Source organism: Echinops telfairi, unplaced genomic scaffold (assembly GCF_000313985.2).
Source record: "Echinops telfairi isolate 266 unplaced genomic scaffold, ASM31398v2 ScPeMD7_7420;HRSCAF=8458, whole genome shotgun sequence".
Classification (NCBI taxonomy): domain Eukaryota; kingdom Metazoa; phylum Chordata; class Mammalia; order Afrosoricida; family Tenrecidae; genus Echinops; species Echinops telfairi.
In genome coordinates this window covers 21,800,747-21,824,558 of record NW_022111320.1, presented here as the reverse complement: position 1 = coordinate 21,824,558, position 23,812 = coordinate 21,800,747, and the positions used below count along the sequence as shown (strand labels likewise).

At 39.5% G+C, this 23,812-nt stretch overlaps 1 pseudogene; it reads right to left on the bottom strand.

The window, feature by feature from the left end:
• Window positions 1–7,788: 7,788 nt before the first annotated feature.
• Window positions 7,789–9,808, bottom strand: LOC101650539 (annotated as a pseudogene).
• Between the last annotated feature and the right edge of the window lie 14,004 nt (window positions 9,809–23,812).

Sequence of the window (23,812 nt, the reverse complement as noted above, 5' to 3'; positions counted from 1 at the left end):
CGCATCACCATTTGTGCTTGATTCTTCCCAGGACGACAGAGCAGCTATTTCAAGGCACTCAAAATACTTGAACAAAGCCCATTGCGTGTATTACTGTGAGCCCTTGCCACCCGCCAGTCACAGAGACATGCTGAAACAGGTTCTGTTTGGAATAAATGAGTACATGTCTGAACTACACTCGTGCTAGTAATACTCTTAGACTTACCTTTACATAAACAGATTAGAGATCAGAGACAATGCAAAGGGATATGAGAGTGATCCTCCTCAGCAAATGGGACCATTCATCATCTCAGTGCTTAGTCAGGCTCTCACACTACATCTTGCTCAACTGTTGAACTTGATTCAGAATGCTAATTCTTACGATTAAACGTTAAGTCCTTGAAGAGTAACAAATATTTTCTCCTACCCAGATGGAGAGATAATAACTATCCACAGTGCCGTGGACAGTGTCTGAGTGTTCAGTCATCATAGCCCAAAGGGACATGTAAAAGCTATTGCAATGTGAAAAAGACACTGAAATATTTATAAGATTAGGGGAAATATTGCATGAAAGACTTGCTTTCAGTTTGTTTCTCCTCATTCGTTCACTTAGTGTAGTTTACTGTAAAAAGGCTTCAAAATGGTTATGGGAAAAATGGAATTGAGTGATAATGGAATTTTTTCCAAAAAACGTTTTGATGCCCCTTTATATGGACTGGAGCCCTGCTGGTGTAGTGGTTACACAATGGGCTGTGACCCATTGGAAACCCACGGGGGCACGTCTGCACTGTCCTACAGGGTCACCATGAGTCAGAATTGAGTTTGGAGCTTGGGGGCATATGGTCAGAGAACCATACTAGAAGTAGAAAAAGGTAAGTGATGTTAAAACCATTGCCCAATGTATCTTTTTCTTTATTTTTAATGAAAAGAGAGGATTGGCTGCAGTGGGCTGGCCTGGAGTTGAGGGGATTGTAGCAGGGCAGAATGAATTGAAATGTAGGAGAGAACATTCTAAAGCAAAATAAACAAACTCAAACTCACTGCCATCAACACAGTGCCGACTCATAGTGTCCCAGTAGGACAAGGTCGACTCGCCCCTGTGAGATTCCAGGACTGTAACTTAATAGGATTAGAAAGTGCTGTCGTTCTCCCATGGAATGGCTGGTGCTTTTGAACTGCTGACCTTGCAGTTAGCGGCTCAGCGCATAACCACTGCGCCACGCCACCAGGCCTTCCCACAATAAAACAAGCAGCTATCAAGTGCATAAAGAGTATTGCTCCAAGAAGCCTTCAGAAACCGCCTTACATATATATATGTATTCTGGATCACAGTGAAAACATATTAACTTATTTAGGATTACGATTAAACATTTTCAAATTCCCTCTTTCTAAAACAACTTTATTTTGATTCAACTATTTTCAGAAGAAAAATTCGCTAGTATAGATACTGGAATTCTACAACTCTGCCTGTTGGATGGACCTTTAGCTGACAACATTGAATTAAGCGCCCTTTCTCTTCAAGTTCAATATTATTATATAAGATCACACAATGTACATGTTTTAAAATATGTCTTGGAGATAATAGACATCAGCATCCCAGGGAGGAAAGGATTTGCTGAAGCAGAGAATTAAAAGGAAATGAAAAGCACCGCTTCACATTTCTTTTCAAATGGCACACTGAACAGATACGTTTCATGTACCTATCGTGACAATAGAAGTATACAAGGTGATAACAATGAGAAAATTTGGAAGCACCACTCAAGCAATTTACATTTCAGAAGGAGCAATGAGACAAAGTGCGACAAAGCAGGGTTGATTGTTACACCAGTCACCAGATGTGCAAGTTTAATGCTGGACACTTGTCCATCACAGTTATTAAAACTACCAATCACACCAATCATATAGCAAAGCCATTTCAGTATGTCAGCTTATAGAAGTAGCATACAATTATTCTTTTTAAACGAGATGCTTTGTTTCATTGGAAGGGCAGATAAGAGATTAGGTTTGGTTGTTTTTTCTGTTAAGTCAACACATTGGAGAATTAATAGAGGGACAACGTGGTATTTTAGACTCCATGTCTCTGCAGGGATCAGCAGAATTACATGAACCCAGACCTGGATCACGCTTTCTGAACCAGAGCACCTCAAAGAACAAGAACTACCAGTAATACAGGATAGTTGACAGTTTTCAGCATAATCAGAAAAGAGCTGATTTAATTTAAAGGTGGAGAAATAAATACTGTGCAAGAAAGTTGGAATCCTTAACAAAACTGAGTCAGAGACACTCCCCGCCCCCCAGAAGTTCCACCAGGGCAATTCCAATGCAGAGAAAAGAAGAACAATACAATTTAGTTCATAGCCCGAGTGCTTAAAGCATTACAGGCCGGCGATCAGATGATTTTCCAGGTTTCTCTCTTATGAAATCTCATGAGTGTTACCTAGCTCACATTTAAAAGCTTTCCAAAACACATCTGAGAAACTTCTGAAACTGTGTTTAGGCCAGACAGAAATCACTCATCTCTAGCACTGGGCAGGGGCCCAGGATGTTTTAGCTACTGGGAGAAATAAGGGCTTGGACCAGTGAAAGTATCAAGTGCATAATTAGCATTTATGCATAATTAGCATCAAGTGCATATATTAGCAAGGAAATTGTTTGAGATAAAATGATCCCCCTTCCTTACCCACCTCCTGTAGCAGACTAGTGAACCTGCAGTGAAAAGTCATGTAGAGAAACTCTATTAAAAGGAAAAAGTAAAGGGGCTCCACTCCCTTCTCTTGGAAAACATCTCTATATAATAAAACCATGCTCATTTAGAATCATTCTGCTCATTCACTCACAATATGCATTGGTATCACTATATTGTGTTACAATAAAGTTGGCATCATAGCATTCGAATTTCTCAAATTCAGTGCAAACTTCTTTTCAATGTTGGCTTCTCAGACCCAAGAAGAGGAAGTTCTACACATGCTTTCCTATGCAGCAAAGATGCTTAATAAATGCTGACCTTCAACAATTATTAAAACTAATTATTAAATGCCAAAGAGTGTGTGTCAATTATAAAAACAAAGCCATACTAAATAGCTTCTCAATGAGAATTTCATCCGGAGGTGTATGTTTTCATATCTGTTGAATAGATACCTACCTCTGAGGAGTGAGATAATTGGGCCTTATAATAGATATCAATTATTTAAAATATTTTCTCTTTTAAAGAATCGGATTACCTATTTACCAAAGTTCCTGCATCATTTTACATGGGGGCAGCTATGTGGGAAAACGTCAGCTTTGCACAACCTTGTCAATGCTTGCTATTTTCTGTCTTTTTGATTATGGCTGTTGAAGTGTGTGAGCATCTATAACTGTGGTTTCAATTTATATTAAACATATTTTCAAGTGCTTATTAGCCATTGGATATTGTCTTTGAAAATTATCACTTCCAATCTTTTATCCACTTTACCTAAAATTGGATTCCTGTTTTAAGAAGTTGTTAGAGTTATTCTGGATATTGCTTAAGGATATTATTCTGGATATTGTTTATATAAGGATATTATTCTTTAGTGACATTATTCTGGACATCATTTCTATAAAGATAGTATTATTTAAGGATATCATTCTGGGTAATATGCTGGATATTATTTACTCTATTAGCAATATAGCTTTCAAATACTTTCTCTTTGTCTCTTGCTTCTCATTTTATTTACTTAATGGTATCTATTGAAGTGCAAATACTTTTAACTTTGGTAAAATCCATTTTTCATGATTTTTTAATGGGCAACACATTTATTGTCACAATTAAAAATGTTTGTCTATCAGGCATCAAGGAACAAAAAAATCATATCATTGTGAATGAGGGGTAGTGCAGATTGGGGACTCAAAGCCCCAGCTGACATCGCCTTACAGAAGGGTCGCTGGAGGAGACAAGACAGTCAGGGTGCAGTGTAACAACAATGAAACATACAACATTCCTCTAGTTTTTAAATGCTTCCTCCCCACCCCCAGCCCCCACTATCATGATCCCAATTCTATCTTTTAAATCCACTTAGACCAGAGGATGTACACTGGTACAGATAGGAACTGGAAACATAGGGAATCCAGGACAGATGATCCCTTCAGGACCAGTGGTGAGAGTGGCGATACCGGGATGTTGAGGGAGGGTGGGGTGGAAAGGGGGAACCAATTACAAGGATCTACATGTGACCTCCTCCCTGGGGGACGGACAACAGAAAAGTGGGTGAAGGGAGATGTTGAACAGTGTAAGATATGACAAAATAATAATAATTTATAAATTATCAAGGGTTCATGAGGGTGAGTGGCAAGGAAGGAGGGGAAAATGAGGAGCTGATACCAAGGGCTCCAGTTGAAAGCAAATATTTTGAGAATGATGATGGCAGCAAATGTACAAATGTGCTTGGCACAATGGATGCATGTGTGGATTATGATAAGAGTTGTATGAGCCCCCAATAAAATGATTTTTAAAATTGTTTTTCCCTAATCAACTATGATGTATTTTTCCCATATGTTTCACCTTGAAATTTTACAGCTTTGCCTGGTAAATTGAGATGTATGACCCATTTTTTAGAGTACATTTTTGAATGGTGATAATAAGAGTAAAAACATATTTTTGCATGTGATTGTTGTTTCAACACCAGTGAAAAAACAATGATTTTCCAATTTAACTTTCTTAACATCTCTGTTGAAAATAGATCAACCATAAAATTAAAGGTTTATTTATGAAGTTGCCGTTATGTTCCATTGGGTTAAATGTCTATTCTCATAACTGCACCACAGTTTTGATTACTGTATTTTGTAACTTAACAGTAAAATTTGAAATAAAAACGTATGACTCCTTCTAACATAATTTTTATTTTATGTAATTATTTTAGCTGTTCTGGGTCATGTGAATTTTTACATAGGAATAGATTTCCAATATCTGTGTGTGGAGGTGGAATATGCATAGAGATTTTGTTTTGATTACACTAAATCTATAGATCAATTTAGGGCAGATTTTCCATATTAATCATATTGACTCTCTGAATATGAGTTTTAATTTGAGACTTTCATTTCTTTCACTGATATTTTGGAGTTATCAGTGTACAGATATTACACAACCTTGCTAAACTCTAACAAAATAGAATGTGGTACTACTATTAACTGAATGTCTTCCTTCAGTTATTTTTAAATGGCTCATTGTTAGTATATGTAAATGTGTATTAAACATTAATCTTTTATCCTGAAATCCTTTATCAGTGCTAGTAAATGTATGTGCATTTTAATTCTATAGGGTTATTTACTGGGATTGTCCAAGATTTAAGTGAATTGAAAGGGACTGGTATTGGCCATTTTGAATTGGACAATCATATAGGTTACAAGGCTGGAAATTACAAAGACAAGAGAAATTTAGACCTGTTGCAAAAATATTCAAGCTGTGTCTTGAAACACAATGCTGTTTATAATAGAATAACAGCTATACTCTGATAGGAAGGATAAACCAAACCAAAAACAAAACAAAACTCTCACTGCCTTGGATTCACTGATGACTCAGAGTAACCCTATTAGACAAAATAGAACTGCTTCTGTGAATTTCCAAGATCGCAACTCTTAACAGAAGTAGAAAGCTCTGACTTTCTCTAAGTAGCTGCTGGTAGTTTTGAACAGTGGAGCTTGCAATTAGCAGCCCATGAGAAATATATGAAGGCCTTTACTCATAGTTATGCATATATCACTAAAATCAATGATGGAGTTTGAAGAATTCTACCAATTTCTTCAGTGTTAAATTGATTAAAATGCAATCAACATGCATTGATGATTATTGGTAAACGGATGGAAAAATAGAGGAAAGATCAGTAGTTGCAAAATAGGATCTAGTGGACAGTACCAAATATGGGGATCACATGGTCCACTTTTGCAAGACCAATGGTTTCTATTGTTTCAGCAACGTAAAATCACAATTATACTTGTAGAGTTTGCCATATAGAATACCAGAAATGCAATTGACTGCATCTGTAGAATGAGATAATAACAAAGCTCAATATTATCAACCAAAGCAAGGCCAGAGGATAACCATAGAGCAGACCACCAGTTGCTCAGTATGCAAGGTCAACTTGAAGCTAAAGAAAATTAAAACAAATCCATAATGGCCAAAAAGACAGCTTTGAGCATAGCTCACCAGATAGTCATGATGCATTGAACACTAATGACCACAGAAGAGCTTTGGAATGACATCAAGAAAATCATACATGAAGAAAGCAAAGAGTATTTTAAAATGTAAGAAAGATAGGACCAAAATTGATTTCAGAAGATATTCTTAAACGTGTTCCTTTTTAAACTATTGTGAAGTAAGTCAAGGTTGGCGGAGCAGATTATTCGTTTTGCATTGAGCAATTCATACACATTTTTCTCAAGTTCTTCATTGGGTTCTGCTCAATGTATCCTCACATATCTCACTCTCTTCCTGTGGATCCACTCCTCCTTCTTTGCTAGCCTGCTGAGCTTTATCCTTGGGTAAATATCACTACATATGGAATTCAACAACATTGATTACAATCTTGAAGTCATGCAACCATTCTCTTCCTCCGCTAATTGGTTACTCCCTCATGAATGTCAACTCTTTGCCCCGGAGCTTTCTAGCTAATCTTTCAAGTCGCTGTTGTCACTCTCATCTTATGTGGATGGTCCTTCAAAGAGCACGATGCTCAAGGCAGGCATTGCAATGTGAAGCCACTCTACGATGGACTGTCAGAAAAATGAACAAAGCGGTGTCGGAAGAAGAAGCATCTGAGTGATCCATGGGCACAATGATGGCAAAATGTTGTCTTGAGGAGGTTAGGCTTGTCATCACAAGGGACCATTCTTTGGGCAAGAACATCATGCTTATTAAAGGATAAAAAAAAAACCAGGGCATATTCTGAAAGATTGATCCAGTCGCCTGACTCCAGAGGATCTGGAATCCATTAAAACGGAAAATTCTGTTCTGAATTCACCACCCCAATACTCCCATTTTTTCTTTATAATCATTTTATTGGGGGCTAATACAGCTCTTATCACAATCCATACATACACCCTTTGTGTCAAGCCCGTTTGTACATGTTTTGCCATCATCATTCTCAAAACATTTGCTTTCTACTTGAGTCCTCGTTATCAGCTCCTCATTTTCCCCTCCCTCCCCACCATCCTCCCCCTCATGAGCCCTTGATAATTTATAAGTTATTATTATTTTGTCATTTAAAAAATCAGGAATCTACTATACTATTTCTGATCAAAATGTTCAGTAATGACAGCTGGTTTAAAATAAATAAGATATAATACATTAACACTTCACGGTAATAAATGTGGACCAGAACATTAATAGACATAGAATGAATCATAGTAAAAATAGTTTACTATAATAAGCACTGGCTAAATAGGGGTGCATATTGTGAAGCTTTGTAGATGGTATAGGTTTGCCACCTACTCTTGTTACCTTGACGTAGATAACACACGGGTACCAAGTTCGGCATTTATCTCTGCTGCTGCTAGCCTCGGTGTTTTAAGAAATACGTACAGTATGAAAAACTTGAAAACACTCATGCATGAAAAACGTCTAAGAAAATAATGGGGATTTCCATGCGATTATGTAAAGTTTCACTGTGCACATTTCAAGGCAAGACTTTGTTTCCTATAGGACAGATATCATAGTTCAATGAGAGGATGTTCTTATGTTTTTGGTGTATTTGTCTCCTCCTGCGTTTCATGATTTTGCTGTCTTCTTTGTGTGTCCAAATGGCGTGTCAGACAGAATGGAAACTATCTCATGTGTAGAAAATAAGTGTGGATTTACATTGACTTAAGTGGTGTCCCAATTGGACTGTGAAACCATGGGATGCTTATGAATTAAAGCTGATTGTTAAAGCAAAACTCGCCACTATTGTTCAGAAACCGCTTCCTGTTCCCTCCCCCCACTTCCTATCCTCGACTATATCGGTGTCTCACATTTCAGCATGTTTTCTGCTAAAGAATTTGCCCAAGTAACTAGGGCAAGTGCTTCCGACTCTATTTGTTCATCAGGTGTTAATAAGGAATTACCACACAATGAAAGTGGTTAATGAGAAAATAGTCCCGACAAGCTGGCCATCTCAGGAAGACTGGCGATAAGTCTTCTAATTGCATGAGTCTGCCATTCCTTTTTCCCATTTTTCTCAGCTTACTGGCTTTGCTGTCATGCTCTGCAGTTCTAGTTGGGACACTGAGGTCTGCAAGTCATCCAATTGATTGACAACATCGGCAGGTTCGTGTTGTGAACTAAGTTGAACGGTACCAGTAATGAATCAAAATCAAGCCCCTGGCTCTCCCCCGCCCTTTTTTTTCTTCAGCCAGTTGCTGGAATGCTTCCGTGTGGGCTATCTGGGTTTTAACCAGTCCATGTCTTTCACATTTGGACTCGATAGCCTATCAGCTTTTTATTTGCTTAGTTCTTTCCATTTAGAAAGACCTGTGATGAGCTTGGACTCATAGTAATGGTTAACTTGACTCTTTACCAAACTGAATACTCTAACTGTGATGATGACTTCTATTTGTAGTTACAAGGATAGCTACATTCCAGAGGACAGTATTTGTTCCCAGGATCATCTAAGTCTCAGTACAGCAAGGGATATCAAAAGCTGGATCCTCCAGCTACATCTCACGATCTCCATACAGCTCTTCTTGAGAACCGTCTGGTACTTCTTCATGGGTGAGATCAGAAAGAACTCCTGGATCAGACTGGACTTCATCAATATCAACTTTGTGTATGGGCCAATCATTCTTTGAAATGGACAATCATGATATCTTTCACAGTTACAAGTGTGACTGAGTTCCGTCGATTAGCAGAATGTCAGCATTAACATCAGCATGGAAAAGAATGACTCTAAAGCAGCTCATCTATTGGAAAAGCAGAGATGTTCATGTGCTCTTTCAAGAGCACTTCTGCTATCAACCAGTCCATGGGACTGAAGGTCAAAATTCCATCCAGAAAAATCTCGTGTTTCTTTAATCATTCCTGGAACCAGCTGAATTTAAGGTTTGCGTGGCTCAATCATGTTGTTTCTAATGTAAACTGGAATTATGCTGAGAGGCTCCTGACAATCGTCTTTGTGTAGAAGGTGAATGGATTCTAAAATCAGTTGCATTTGTTCAAAGGCACATGCACCTGCAAAGAGAGTTTTCCCAGCCAGCATTTCAGCTCACATGTCAATGACCATACTATAATGATTAGGCAAAAGTAAAAGTCAGGGAGATCACACCATTTAGTAACTATCCTTCAAAACGTTGACTCTTGTGGGAATTGTATGATCTGTGCAAGACTAAAGTCACCCGTGTTCACCAAATCTTCAATAGTAATGAAAATATTAGCTTGTTTTAGACCTCTGGGCAGTATGATTTCAAAATGAATAGACTTGAGTCTATGTAGTAGCTGCGACATGAAAACCTGGCATGTGCTTCCCATTAAGGGACCCTGCTCCAGCACATGAGCTGAGTCTGTCTCTATGTGCTGCGAAACAATGTAAACACTGCTCAGGTCAGTAAGAGAGCCCACACCTTCTGTTAACTGACTTCCACTGGGACAAAGAATTTCAAACACTTTCACAGTGTTACCATGGTCTAGTCTTAATAATTTTGAACTCCTATAAAGCACATTTGATACACTGGGGCTCAGTAAGGACAATTGTCTTGATGGGTACAGTCTTTTGTCACAGTCATTGTCTACAGCACAAAAACCCCTGCCATTGCCTCCACAACCCACTGGTTTTAGTTCCATGTACCTAAAGCCCAGTTCAAAACTATGACTGTAGATGAGACTTAAACATTTCTCTGCAATTTAAAAATCCCTACAAATGCCTTTTCCATTCCAAGTGTTGAACTTGTGTAAATAAGGAAGAAAATGGAATCATGAGGAAAGATCTTTCAAAAAGGGAGAAGAAAAAAATAAGTTTTCTTCCACCACAAAATGGCTTCTTGATGCTCATTGTACAGTCAAGCAGGCCCCATGACTTGTCTGTAGACTTAAAGCTTGAAAGCTCATAGCAAAAATTCAAAGGATTCCACAGATCAAGAAAGGGGCAGCAATATTGAAGATATTTTAAAGAAACTTTCCAGAAGCTCAAACAGGTTGAAATGACACACAATGCCCTTAGTTGTACTGTGCAAAATGATTTAACAAAAATGTGACTAAATATGCAAAGACCAGGTTTCTATGAACATTCTCACAGCGCAGAGACATTCAGTGTTAGATCAGTCCGGGGCAGTGTTTTTCTAAGGTGCTTGTAACCCGTTTCCAGTTTGCTTCTCTGCCCCCTTTGTTGCCATGTATTTCAACAGGAAGGCCGGGCTGCTGTTGGCCAAGAGATGTCTTTTGCTAGTGATCATGTGGCTCCCGCTCAACGTCATCACAGTCGAAGCTGCCGTCCACCTTAGTCTTATACAGTGTGGTTGTAGGTCCTGTGACAGCACAAATTTGAAAGTTAGACATCTAAATAGAGGGTCCTTCTCATCCACAAGGCTAAGTAATAAGTAATAGAGTTAAGTAATAAGCCACAACTCAAGTTCCAAGGACCAGGGTTCAGACAGAGGTGAGTCAAATGCAGGGTCCAGAACCAGAAGCTAAAACTCAGTGATTTATTTCTAGTAGTATTATGTTCATGTTCAAGAAGTGCTTTGCATTATTTTGAAGTTTTTTAATGTATTGAGGCTTGCTTTGTGGCCTAACACATAGTTCTAATGACTTCTTTTTACTAGAATTGATTGGAGGTGGGAGACCAGGTTTCCCCCCAAATATTAGATTATGAGGATTGACTGCCATGGTCCCTCCCCGTGGGTCCTTCTACCTTAGTGCTGGCAGCTCGTGTGCTCTCTGGAGGTCAGAGTCAGGCAGCTTACATACCTTTGTGAGAAAGTTCTACCAAAATGGGCAGGATAGACTTCTTGTGCGTGCTTGAACTGGCATCACAGGAGGTGGTGAGGGAGCACGGGGTTTCACTGTCTGAGCAGTAAGCCTGTGGGAGCAATTTGGGAGGAGATGTCTGATGTTTCAGCCTCAACAAATCAAAAAGGAGCAGCAAAGGGAGACTGCAGTTGGCTCCTGTCAGGATGTAAGGGGCATTCCTTTCTCATGAGGAGATGAGGCTCTCTAACCAATCACTGGGCAGGTGTGCAATACGTGCTCCTGTTAGGAGCTGAGTTGGACACTGAGTGTGTACCACTAGTTGCTGGGTCATTAGGGTGAGGGTGCATGGGTGATGGGTTACAGGAAGGAGGCACAGGTTCTCACCCTGCCAGTTTCCAGACAAGGGAAGGAGAGGAGTTCACACCACCTGGTGCTGACCTAATGGTGTAGTAGCACTCACCGCCACTCACTGAGCAGCAAGGAGGGTGGTGGGAACATGAGAAGGAGGCATGATGCTGGTCACTGGTCGAGCAGCATAAATCCTCTCATTTTCTGTTGTCATTTGGTTTCTCCTTCTATTGGGTGTTGGATCCAGTTCTGTCTATCACTGAGAAGGTGGGACAGTAGGGATGGGGAAGGCAACAAGGGAGCAGTGAGGTGGATGGAGTGGGTACACACCTCTGGTTACCAGGCTGCCTATATTCGAGCCATCTAAGGATCATCTAGCACTGGAAAGCATTGCCAGTCACTAGGTAGGCCATGTGGCGGTCTATCTCTGGTTGTAGGTTCGTGGAAGGGGAACACACCGTCAGTACTGGGATGACAGGGCCAGAGGGACGCACAGGTCCATAGTTCAAGGTGAGCTCCAAGGAATGCCCTGCAGAATGCAGATGGCAGGTAGGAATTAGGTCTGACCAAATGCAGGCAGTGGAATGTCTGGAGGTTAGTCATGTGGGGAACATGTAGCAGCTTCTCTAGGGAACATGTAGCAATGGCTGCTGCTTAGTAATTCTGTCCCTATTTTCTGGCTCCCTCACTTCTCTGTGGTCACCTGGAACCTTGGGGCTCCCAAATGCCTGATCACACTTTTCCTTCTTAGACTCAGTTTATATTCTGCTCATGTTACTTCCCTCTGGGTTTATCTACATAGTACCCGTATCTCCTATGGGGAATTCCGTGAAGTGATTTTCCAATGTTCCTCACCCAGGAACACGGATGTCTCTCTGGATGGCCACGCAGTGCCCGGGCCTGCCGCCAGAGTGCCTATGATCCATGAATCTTCTCTGTGGATCTTTTCACTCAGTTTTCCTTCCACGTGGTGTGTAATCTAATGCTTCATCATTCCATTTGCTGTTCTGGGTTCCCAGATTGCCATCTGTCTCTGTTGTACAGACAGAAATACAGCTCCTCAGTTGTTTGCTATAGGGGCCCGGCATGGTATAGGTGACTGAACTGCCACATTGCACCACTATATGGGAATATTTTAAATGAATAATTCAACTTCTTCACATAGTATTGATTCACTCAGATATTCTAATTATTTCCTCCTTATTCTTCAGTCAGTTTAGGTAATTTCTGTCTTTCTACAAATTTGTTCATTTAATTGAAACTTTCTCATTTGCAACCATAACTTTGTTCAGAGATTCCCTTAAAATAGTTTTAATTTTAGTAGTGGTATACATTCTTTCATTTCTGAATTTGTTAATCTCTATCTTCTCTTTCCTTTCCAGTCAGTGTAACTATTAGCTATTTTCAAAAAAAAGAAAACTTTTATTTTCATTGACTTTTCCATTTTTTTGTTTGTTTAACTAGTTTGTTTATTTTAACAATTACACTGATATAATTCACATACCATACATTTCAATAGTTCAATCACATTCATAAGAGTTGTGCACCCTTCACCACAATCAATTCCAGGACATTTCTTCTCCTTTGTACTCGCTGCTGTTAACTCCCCATTTCCTGCCAGCCTTCCCTGTCATGTCTTCTTGAATCTAATGGTCCAGTGTTTGTCTCTATAGATTTACCTAATATAGGAAATCATACAAAATCAAGATAGATTATAAACAAAGGGCCCAGCGACAATCATGTAGCAGAGAATTTAAACAAAGAAATGAAATACAAGGAAACAAAAACTTCGATGGAAAGCAAAGCAGAACATATAAAAAACCAGAGTAATTATACATTGGGTCGAGGTCCATGAACATTTTTAATAATCCCTGTATGCCTCATTCTTTCCAGTTCTTTGGTTGAGATATTTTTTTAACTCCTCCAGTGAACCCACCACCACTTGTCTGTCAGTTTGTCAAACTGCAGTGGCTTGTGTGTTGCTGGAACCTATGTTACTGGTATTTTTTTATTGGGGGCTCTTATAGCTCTTATCACCATACATACATATATCCATTGTGTCAAACACATCTGTACATATGTGGTCATCATCTTTTTCAAAACATTTTCTTTCTACTTGGGCCCTTGGTATCAGCTCCTCACTTTTTTTCCCTCCCTTACCCACCTTCCCTCCCCCATGTCCCCTCGATAATTTATAAATTTTTCTTTTATTGTTTTTCATGTCTTACATCAACCCTGAGAGGGGGCCATACATCAATAATTGTGATTGGTTCCGCCTTATTCTGCCCCCTTCCTTTACTCACCTAGTATCGCTGCTCCCCTTATTGGTCCTGAGGGGTTATCTATTCTGGATACCTGTATTGTGGCTCTTATCTGTACCAGTACAAGATCTGATCTAGCCAGATTTGTAATATAGAATTGGGGTCACGATATTGGGTGGGGAGGAAGGCATTAAAAAACTAGAGGAAGGTTGTGTGTTTTGTTGATGCTATACTGCACCCCAACTGCCTCATGTTTTCCTTGTGGCCCTCGGACAGGGGAATCCAATTGACTACTTATAGGCTTTGGGTCTCCACTTTGCCTTCCCCCTCATTTCCATTGATATGATTTTTTTGTTTGCTTTTTTGTTTCATTTTGCGTCTGTGTTAGTCTGAGTACACTAGGGAAACAAATCCACAGAAATCATATAGGTATAAGAGAGAGTTTTATATAAAGGGTAAGTGTACATTCAAGAAAGCATCCCAACCCTGTCTAGTCCAAGCCAATAAGTCTGACTTAACCCATATGTCTGACACCAATCTACAAAGTCCTCAAACTCACAAAACACACACAATGAAGCCGTACACAGGAGGATCACAGGCCAGTGGGTAGAAAGTCTCTGAATTCAGTGGCAGTGTAAGCATCTCAGCGCTGGCAGGGGTCTCCACACGGCTGCTCCAGGACCCAGGGCTGCATCAGGGTAAGTCCATGTGGCTTCTCCTCAGGGATGTCTTATAGGAAGTGAGCCTTGCCAGCTGAAGCAGAGAACTAGCTAAGGCAGCTGCACCCTGGTCCAACCATCAGAGAGCAAGAGACAACAGAACTAGAAAGGTGAGGCTCACCAAGCCATTTATCTCTCCGCCCTTCAATTAATCCTACACGCGTTTATTGGCCAGGTTGGCACAATAAACCTTAAATATCTCAGGGTCTTTGATGCCTGATACCCGATCCCTTCAACACCTCATGATCATACAGGCAGGTGTGCTTCTTCCACGTGGGCTTTGTTGCTTCTCAGCTAGATATCCGCGTGGTTATCTTCAGACCTTTAAGACCCCACATGCTATATCTTTTGATAGCTGGGCACCATCAATTTTCTTCACCAAATTTGCTTATCCACCCATTTTGTCTTTAGCAATCATGTCAGGGAAGGAGAACATCATAGCACATAGAGTGCCGTGTTTGTAGAACAAATTGTTCTTGCATTGAGGAAGTACTTTTGTGGAGGCCCAATGTCCATCTGCTGCCGTAATACTTTGTAAATAAATATATGTACATAGATCTATTCCCCTGTCATTATATGTAAATGTATTTACATTTATACATGCCTGTATTTAGACCTGTATAAATGTCCTTTGCCTTCCAGTTCTTTCCTCTATTTTACTTTCCTCCTGTCCCACTATCATGTTTGGCCCTCATTTGGGTCTTGGTAATTCCTCTCAGCCACATTGCCCTTGATTGAGCTCCCACACACCCCACTGCACCCCCACACCCCCCACACCAAGCATCCTATGCCGTCCTCACCATCAATTTTAGAACATTTATTCTTCCCTTGTCCTTGGGATTTTTGGCACCCCCCCTCCTTTTCCTCCACCCTTCCCCTCTCCCATGTCCCCCCAGAACCGTCAGTCCCACTTTTCTCTTTTCTGGATTGTTCATCCCACCTATCTTTTCCAGATAGACATGCAGAGACAATAATACGTGCAAAAACAAAGCATAGAAAAACCTAGCCAAAAAAGAAGGCAAAATGTAAATCAACAACAGCTAATACCACAAAACAAAAAAATTAAGAATAAAACCAACAGCAAAAACTGGAAAGCCCTCAAACCGTTATAGGTCTGTCCATTGACCTTTATGAATGTTTTCCAGTCCAGTCCCTCGGGATGCCACGCTCTGGCCCCAAAGTTCACCCTTTGCATTCCTCATAACTACCGCACCAGGATGCTCTTACTTTCTTCAGAGGTGCCTCTGAGTGAACTCCAAGTGCCAACTTCCAGCTAGCAGCTAGTACCTTAACCCAGGGCCTCTTCTTGGGCTTTCACAACAGTGGAGTGAATACCCTCCGTTGGATCTCATCCGGATGTCACTGTGAGGTGCCACTGAGTCTCTTCTGACCCATAGCAACCCTCCGTACAATAGAACAAAATGCCACCCAACCCTGCACCATTCTGAACCCATTGTTGCAGCCGCTGTGTCAATCCATCTTGCCGACGGCCTTCCTCTGTTTCTCTGCCCCTCCACTTTCCCAAGCATGATGTTCTTCTCCAGGGACTGGTCTCCCTTGACAACGTGTCCAAAGTACTTGAGGAGAAGTGTTGCCATCCTTGTCTCAAAAGAGAATTCTGGCTACACTTCTTCCAAGTGTTTGTTCTTTTGGCAGTCCATGGTACCTTCAAAATTATTCATCACACCACAGTTTTAATGCCTCCATTTTTATTCAGCCTTTCTTATTAAGTTCAACTTTTACATGCCTATAAGGCTATGGAAAATACCATGGTTTGGGGCAGGAGCATCTTAGTCCTCAAAGTAACAACCTGATTCTCAACAATTTAAAAAGCAGATTTAACCAATGCAATGTGGACAGTCCCTTGGAGAGTCTTCATTTATTTCCATCGTTTTCCTGAAGGTCCTACCAAGACCATCGGACCATCACCATGGACCCCAGGCTGCAATCAGGTGCATTAAATATTGAAACCCTTTGTCCTTTGCTGCTTGCAATGTGTCGAATCTGCACCAAAGTGATAGTCAATATCAATTTAAATTCCACTCTATTTCCAAGTAGTTTCATGGATATTTTTTCTTAGCTTAGCACTTAGTTTTGCTTTTCATTCGTATTTATTTGTCATCTTTGATGGAATCAAGCTATTCTCTTCATCCCATTTAGTTCTCTTTTCTCTCTCATGCTACTGAAAAGTGTTGCCTGTCACACAATGGAGAATCTCTGAGAAGAACACGGGATCGGCATCGCATGCCTCTTATCTGAGCTCACCTCAGACTGGTGATTTTATGTTTCTGATGACCTGATAGTCATTTGGACATGATTTTCTTGAGTCATAAATACATCCTGATCCAGATTTTCCTTTCATACTGAAAACTTGATTCTAATAACAAAGAGATTATGTTCTCTGGCTTTACAACTGTTGGGAATCACTGATTGTTAAATATGTATTTAGAAGTAGCCAACCTTCAGGTTTAAGGATTAAGACAGAGAGTGCACAAACATCACTTTTAAACAATTATTGGATTTTTTTCTAGGGATTCCCAGGGTAAAAATTATCTCCTACTTGAGGAGAAATCACTATATATTTTTTGTACTTTAAATGGCACAACATAATCTTGTAAAAGCTGTAAAGATAGCACGTAATAGGAACTAAAGCATTCAGGCTTCTTTAAACAGCTTTGCATGAACTTTCTTCATTCTCTATTGTCCATGGGATTTGTATACATTTAATTATTGTATATTCCCTTCCTCTTAGCCACCTATATCAGGATGAGTTGAGGCATTTCTTCACTGATAAGCTATAACCCTTACAGTCACAAAAAAGTGACTTATTTGTGTGTCAACTTGGGGAATATTGAGTTTTATGTTAAGTGACGGTGGCACCCATTAATGGGAACTATTATAGGAGAACTCTGTAAGGAGATTGTTGGCACAACGGGATAAGGGTTGGACTGCTAACCATTGGGTTGACATTTCAAACCCATCAAACCCTCCTCAGAAGAAAGCTAAGACTATTTGTTCTCATAAATATTTATAGCCCTAGAGCACCATGGTGAAGGGGTTACACATGGCCATGCGGTCTGCATGCTTGGCTGTTCAAAACCACCAGCAGCTCTGTGGGAGAAACACTTGGCTGAAAACTTCCATAAACAGTTAGTCTCAAAACCCATAGGGGTCGCTATGAGTCTGCGTTGACTTGAGGGTAGCAAGATGAGTCAGAGTTGACTCAAAGGCAGTGGGTTTGGTTTGGGGTAGCATGTTACACCTAGTCAAAAACAACACCTGCTTACCATTCATAACCTTTAGAAAGGTCGAAGAACCAATAGCATCATTTTTTAAATGCCCCACCTTTCAGGAATGTTAGCATTACTGTGCAAAAATGTTCTTCCGCTACCCTTTATAGCCCTACAATCAACTATTAAGAGGATATACTGGTTTTATCCCTACATTAGTAACTGGAAAGATGATATGTTTCAATCTCTGATATTAGACTAATCCTGCTACAGTTAAGTATAGAAAATTATTTAGGTAAACACATGTTATTTATCCGGTTCTTCCTTTATGCAATATCTTCCCAGTTGGTTCACGATTTTCAGTCAGGTAGGGATGAAGCAGTCTATTGAAAACTGCTCTTGGTATTCATTGGGAGAATGTTTATCAAGTATACTGAACCCCCAATACAGCCCCAAAAACTCCAGGCAGTCTTGGTACAGTTCTTGGGTTCTTGCTTTGCAACTAAGAGACAGTTCAGAATTCCATACAGCTGAAAGGGATTTCCAAATGACGATCTCAGAGAGTTTCTATGAGTACACATTCAAGACCAAGCTCATCCTAAATGCTATCCAAAAAAAATGGGCAATTCTGCCTTGGCAGTGGCAGTTCATCCTGTCACCATGTGAGACTGCTTTATGAGGACAGGATCTAAAGTGCATCCAAAAATCGGGTTGACGCTAGGTCTCTATTCACTCTGGATTAAATGGCAGAGGGGAAGGAACTTTTTATTCTGCTATGATTCTTGTTCTTTGTTCCCCAAACAGCAAACCCCAAAGCAAAGATTTGATGATTCTCTGCATAACACTTAATAAATACATTTCAAAAAATAAACACTTTTGGTTAGGTTGCTTGTGATGGTAACATGTGATACAGGTATGAAATTATAATATCAACTAACCAGGCAACCCACCTACAATCTGTCCAGAACAGTGTGAGATGGTTCCTGCTGCGAGAGGACAGAGTAATGAGTCACAAACGCACAGCTAACACCTATTGAGACGCAAACACAGATGCCATCTCCCTTTCCTTCCTTCCTTCCTTCTGCCTCTCACTCACACCCACCATCTGACGAGGATAGTGAGAGTGTTCACAGATGCAGTTTGGGTAGGATAGGCTTAGGTAGTCTGTTGGAGGCTTTGTTGTGTTTGTTGGTGCTGAAGGTTTATTTATTAATTTTTAAAATATAGCTCAGAATGTCTCTTCAGTTATCACCTCGTCTTTGTTTATTGTTCCTCGGAATAATATAAAGGATGCTTACGTTGGTATTGGCTGTGGTGGTGGCTGTTAGGTGCACCCGAGTAAGAACAGAAGGAAATTAAGCCTGTTCCTATGCCAGCCCCACAATTGTTCTTCTATGTGAGTCCATGGTACTACATTGGGACAGTGATTTTAGACAATAGAGAGAGACAGAAGTTCATGGAGAAATATGAAAAATCAAAGAAAGAGGAGCAAAAGCAATAGTTAAAATTAAAATCTGAAATGGCGAAAATTAGAATCTACAGAGGATTGCAGATCCTTTTGAGACCTAGATTACATCATTATTTCTCTGGTCTTACTGGGATGGAGCTCTGGTGGTTTAGTAGCTAATCATTGGACTACTAACTATAGAGTCAACAGTTCGAAATAACCAGCCACTCCACTGGAGAAAGATGGAGCTTCCTACTACTATAAAGAATGCCAGTCCTGGAAACACACAGAAGCAGTTACACCTTGTCCTAAAAGTCACCATAGACACAATGGAAATGAGGGGGTTTCTAGGGATGAGATTTGTCCTTACTCTTATTGAAGAACCATGCATTGTCTGGCGATAGTAAGCTGGATTGTGCTTAAATATCCTATTTTATAATATGCTTGTCCTCTTCTATCCCCAGCACATCCAGACAAGAAAAGAATCCATTTGTCTTTTCCTCTTAGACTAGAAGTATGAGTATTTTGGAGATCTGAACTAAGGTTATTGGTTAGATTATTTCTGTTCTCTGAGAATCACATATAATCAACAGATTTCAATGCTCTGTGGAGTTAGAAAGTGGACATCAGGATAAAATCCTCCAAAGAGGAGTAGAAACATTTTCCACTTTATATGCCCATGTGATATCTTGAGATTCTACATTGAAAACAACTGCTGAAAATGTTATCAATCTGTCAAAAAGACAAAATAAAGTATATGAAATCATATGAAATACATCTGTTCTTGGCTCAGAGTCAGTATAGACACCATAAATTCTCACTAACATACCGACTACAATACAAGAAAATTTGAGTGCCACCTCCTGTTGAGACTCCCCTGTCATAATCAAACTATGCAATACCACATTGTGTAAACACACACACACACAAAAACACACACACACACGCCAGCCAGCATTTTGCAGCAATGTGTTTCATGTTGTACAAGTCATGATAGGATGAATACATGACCACATCAAAGCATGAGCTGCACAAATAGGCATGTTTTCACCTTTTTAGCGTTCAACAGAACAATTGGTTCCATAAGGCATAACCCAAACAACTCAACCACAGTGGCTTCTTGAAAAGTTTGCATTTCTCTTCCTTTTACAGACAGAAACCCGTCAGTGTCCCACGCAACCCTAGTACACATTTCAGAAGAGTGTATCTCTGTTGAGGATGAAGCACTTACTCATTTCCATAACAGGAAAAATGGTCACTGCCGCTAAAGAGATTGAATTGGCTCTCATAATACATGGATATGCGGTGAGAAATAATTAAACCTGATTTTCAAAAAGAAAGGCTACCTTAGCTGTCACCAGAATTTATAACTATATAACAGTAATAAGTATCATTTACTGAACACATACTGGGTGCCCATGATGAGACTTTTTGTATCATCTTGTATAATCAGTATAAAACTCAAATGTATTCTTCTGTGTCAATCTAATTTTGATATAACAATTGAATTTGAAATACATAAATGGAGTAGTGAGATTTATTTTTCAGCATTTTGAAACAGTAATGGAGTGATTCATTAACATACAGCTATGTTAATATGTACTATGTTAATACAGTTGTTTATTAACACACATTGTCATTCATGAAAACCCAGATATCCACTGATGTCAGACAAAAGTTAAGCCCTTTCAACGTCTGTGTGAATCTATGAACACCCTAATTGCAGCTCTGATGTAGCTCATAACCTAATGAAGGCATCTTTACTACCACTCCTTCTTACAGGAAAATAAGTTGTTTGCCGAAAGTTCACATATCCGAAGGCATCCCCACCAGAGTTCTGTTATTTTTGTGTGTGTGCAGATTGCTTTGTGAGATTACTTGTGAAATAACGCATACCCCAGAAGACCTCATTATAAGTTTAGAGTTTCATGTTTTAATGTCATGCTGTAGAAGCCAGTGGAAGGTATGTAGACAAATAAGTGTTACATAAGAGTGTGAAGGACTACTAGAACAAGACTGATGATTGTAAGCTAGATTCTTAAGCAGGATAAATGATGTCATGACAAAATAGAAGTTTATAGATTTAAAATGTAGTAAAATAATGATAATACATTGTGCAATTTATAAGAATTTGTAGATTTTTCTTTCATTTTCTATGCTTGACAAATACTCTGTGAGGCAGCCAAAGCAACAATGAGGATAGTGTTTTCTTAATTGAGAAAACAAAGCCTATGAAAGTGAACTAACTGGCCTAAAAAAGGACTACCTTTACGCTCTGTGCACATCCTCCTGCGTCCATCAAGTCTATTCTGACCCATCCACTGCCATCTAGCGGATTCAGACTACTAGACTCTCTAAGGACGGCAGACAGACCTGCTCCTGATGGTTTCTGAGACTGTAAATACCTACAGGAGCAGAAAGCTTCATGCTCCTTCCTTGGATCAGCCGGTGGCTTTAAACCACAGACCTTGTGGTTAGCAGAAATGCATAATCCACTATGCTACTAGAGCTCCCTTTGTGACTCCTATCCACCACGTAGTGTGTTTCCTAGGCTGTAAATCTCTAGATGCTGGGCCTTCAAGCATTCTTTTACAGATAGAGAACTCACTAGATGCAAGTAATTAAATGTCAACATTTTGGATATTTTTAAACTAAAAATATCGCATGATGCTGTCAGATCTGGTTATGAAGAGCTGCCCAAGACAATGGTGCATCCTTTTAGCTGGATTTCACAATGTCTGATCCCACCTGAGCTGAAGCTACCGCTTGTTCACACTCACACTCATTTATGCTAATATGAAAATTGAGATTATGAATAGAAATATATTTGAGACTGAAGAGCTGGACAGTAAAGATCTATTTAAGACACAAGAGCTAAAACACAAGAACTTGGCAGTAAAGACAGAAAGCAAAAATATACCAAGTACATATTTTAGACCCAATGGAGACACAGATGCTAGAGCTAAAGCTGCAAGGGGACTGCATGTGCTAGAGAAATTCAAGACCCAGGGTATATAGTTATAATTAGCCATCGAGATCAAGGAATATTTGAATAAAAATTTTTAAAGTACGAAACTAATGCATTAAATATTATTTCATTATTTCAGTCATTTACTTCTTGTTCAACTAGTCAGAGGGACACGTGGGGGCAGAGTAGTATGTTCAGAGAAGTATGCAATGAATAATTTCAAAGCCTGGGACTATGTTCTAACATGCATAATATTAGTTCATAGCTAAACTTCAATTCCAGATTAATTTGGGAGGGGTAGGGATCTGGCTTAAGGAGGAATATTATAACTACATTGTGCAATATGATGATAAATAAATTTTTAATTTCAAAATTTTAATATACATTTTGTAGTAAAAAATTCAGTGTCACATTAGCCAATAACACATAAGGCTAGTGGCAACTGTATTCAGCAGTGCAAACATAGAACACGAAACGAGAAAATCATTTCAGAAAGTTTTATTAGACATCATTGTTTTAGATCAGTGGTTCTCAACCTTCCTAATGCCATGATCCTTTAATACCCTTTCCTCATGTTGTGGTGACCCTCAACCACAAAATTATTTTCATTGCCACTTGATAACTGTAATTTTGCTACTGTTATGAATCGTACTGTAAATATCTGATATGCAGCATGTATTTTCATTGCTATAAATTGAACATAATGAAAGCATAGTGATTAATCCCCAAAACACTATGTAATCATATATTGTGAACTATTTACTTCTAATGACAAATACATGAAATTTTATCTTGAAGCATGGTGTAGAATGGGTAACAGTCTTCACACCAGGCACTCCTAGGTGGGCGTATCTGCATATGGGTGGACCCGCCTGGAGACGGATAAAGGAGCGGTGTCTCAGTTCCCAGGACCATTGGAAATACGTGTTTTACGATGGTCTAAGTCCACCCCTGTGAAAGGGTCATTCGACCCCCAAAGGGGTCGCGGCCCACAGGTTGAGAACCACTGTTTTAGAATGCTCTATTGCATAAAACTAAGCAGAGTGAATCTTAGTATAAAGAAAACTAAAGACAAGAATTATTATTTCCTGAGGTCTATCAGCTCTTTTATGACATTTTTGTTAAGGAGGCATGCCTTCTATTACTGGTTATTTTATTCTTAATACTGGCATTTCCCTCCATAATTCTCACTCCTATATAGTGAATTCTGACTCAGCAGTGCTCTAAGACAGGGTATAACAGCCCCTCTTGTTTTCCCAGAATTTAAATATTTACTGGAGCTCTGCCAAGTTCTTAAGGGTCCCATTAGACCATCAACACTCAGATAATGTGAGCAAAAATGTTTTAGAAGGCACTTAGATATTCTGCTATGAGTGAGAACCAACTCAGTGGTGCCTAAGGACGACGACAACAAGATGTGACGTTCCTGTGTGATGAGGGGGGAGGGGGGAGGATTTCTACTCCCATAATGGACTACAGTTTCAGAAACACAAGCATTCTACCCTCTCCCACAGTTTAAATTTTTATAGTTTCAAAACAAATCTTATACCCACAATTGCTTCCAAAGTTCAATTAACTCATTCTGTTGCATTTTTGTTTTTGCTTCAAGATAAAGGGATTTTTTGGTTTTTTTGTAAATTGTCTTCAATTGCTAAGAAGTTAATTCTCATTTTCTGTTTATTCTCATAGTGTCTTTTACATGTTAGAAGAATGGCATGGCTTATAGATATGTCATTCGATCCTTACAAAGCTAGACTTTATTTTTCTGTACTAATCTAATATTGATATAACAATTATATTTGAAATACATGACTTAGTGACTTTAGTTTCCAAATTTTAAACAATAATTAAGTGGCATTGTCTTTTCATGCCAACCTCAATGCACTTTTCTCTTTGGTAGATTCCATTTGAATGTGGTGGGTGCCCTTGGACCTTCGAGGAATTATCCTAAAAAGCAGCGCAAAAG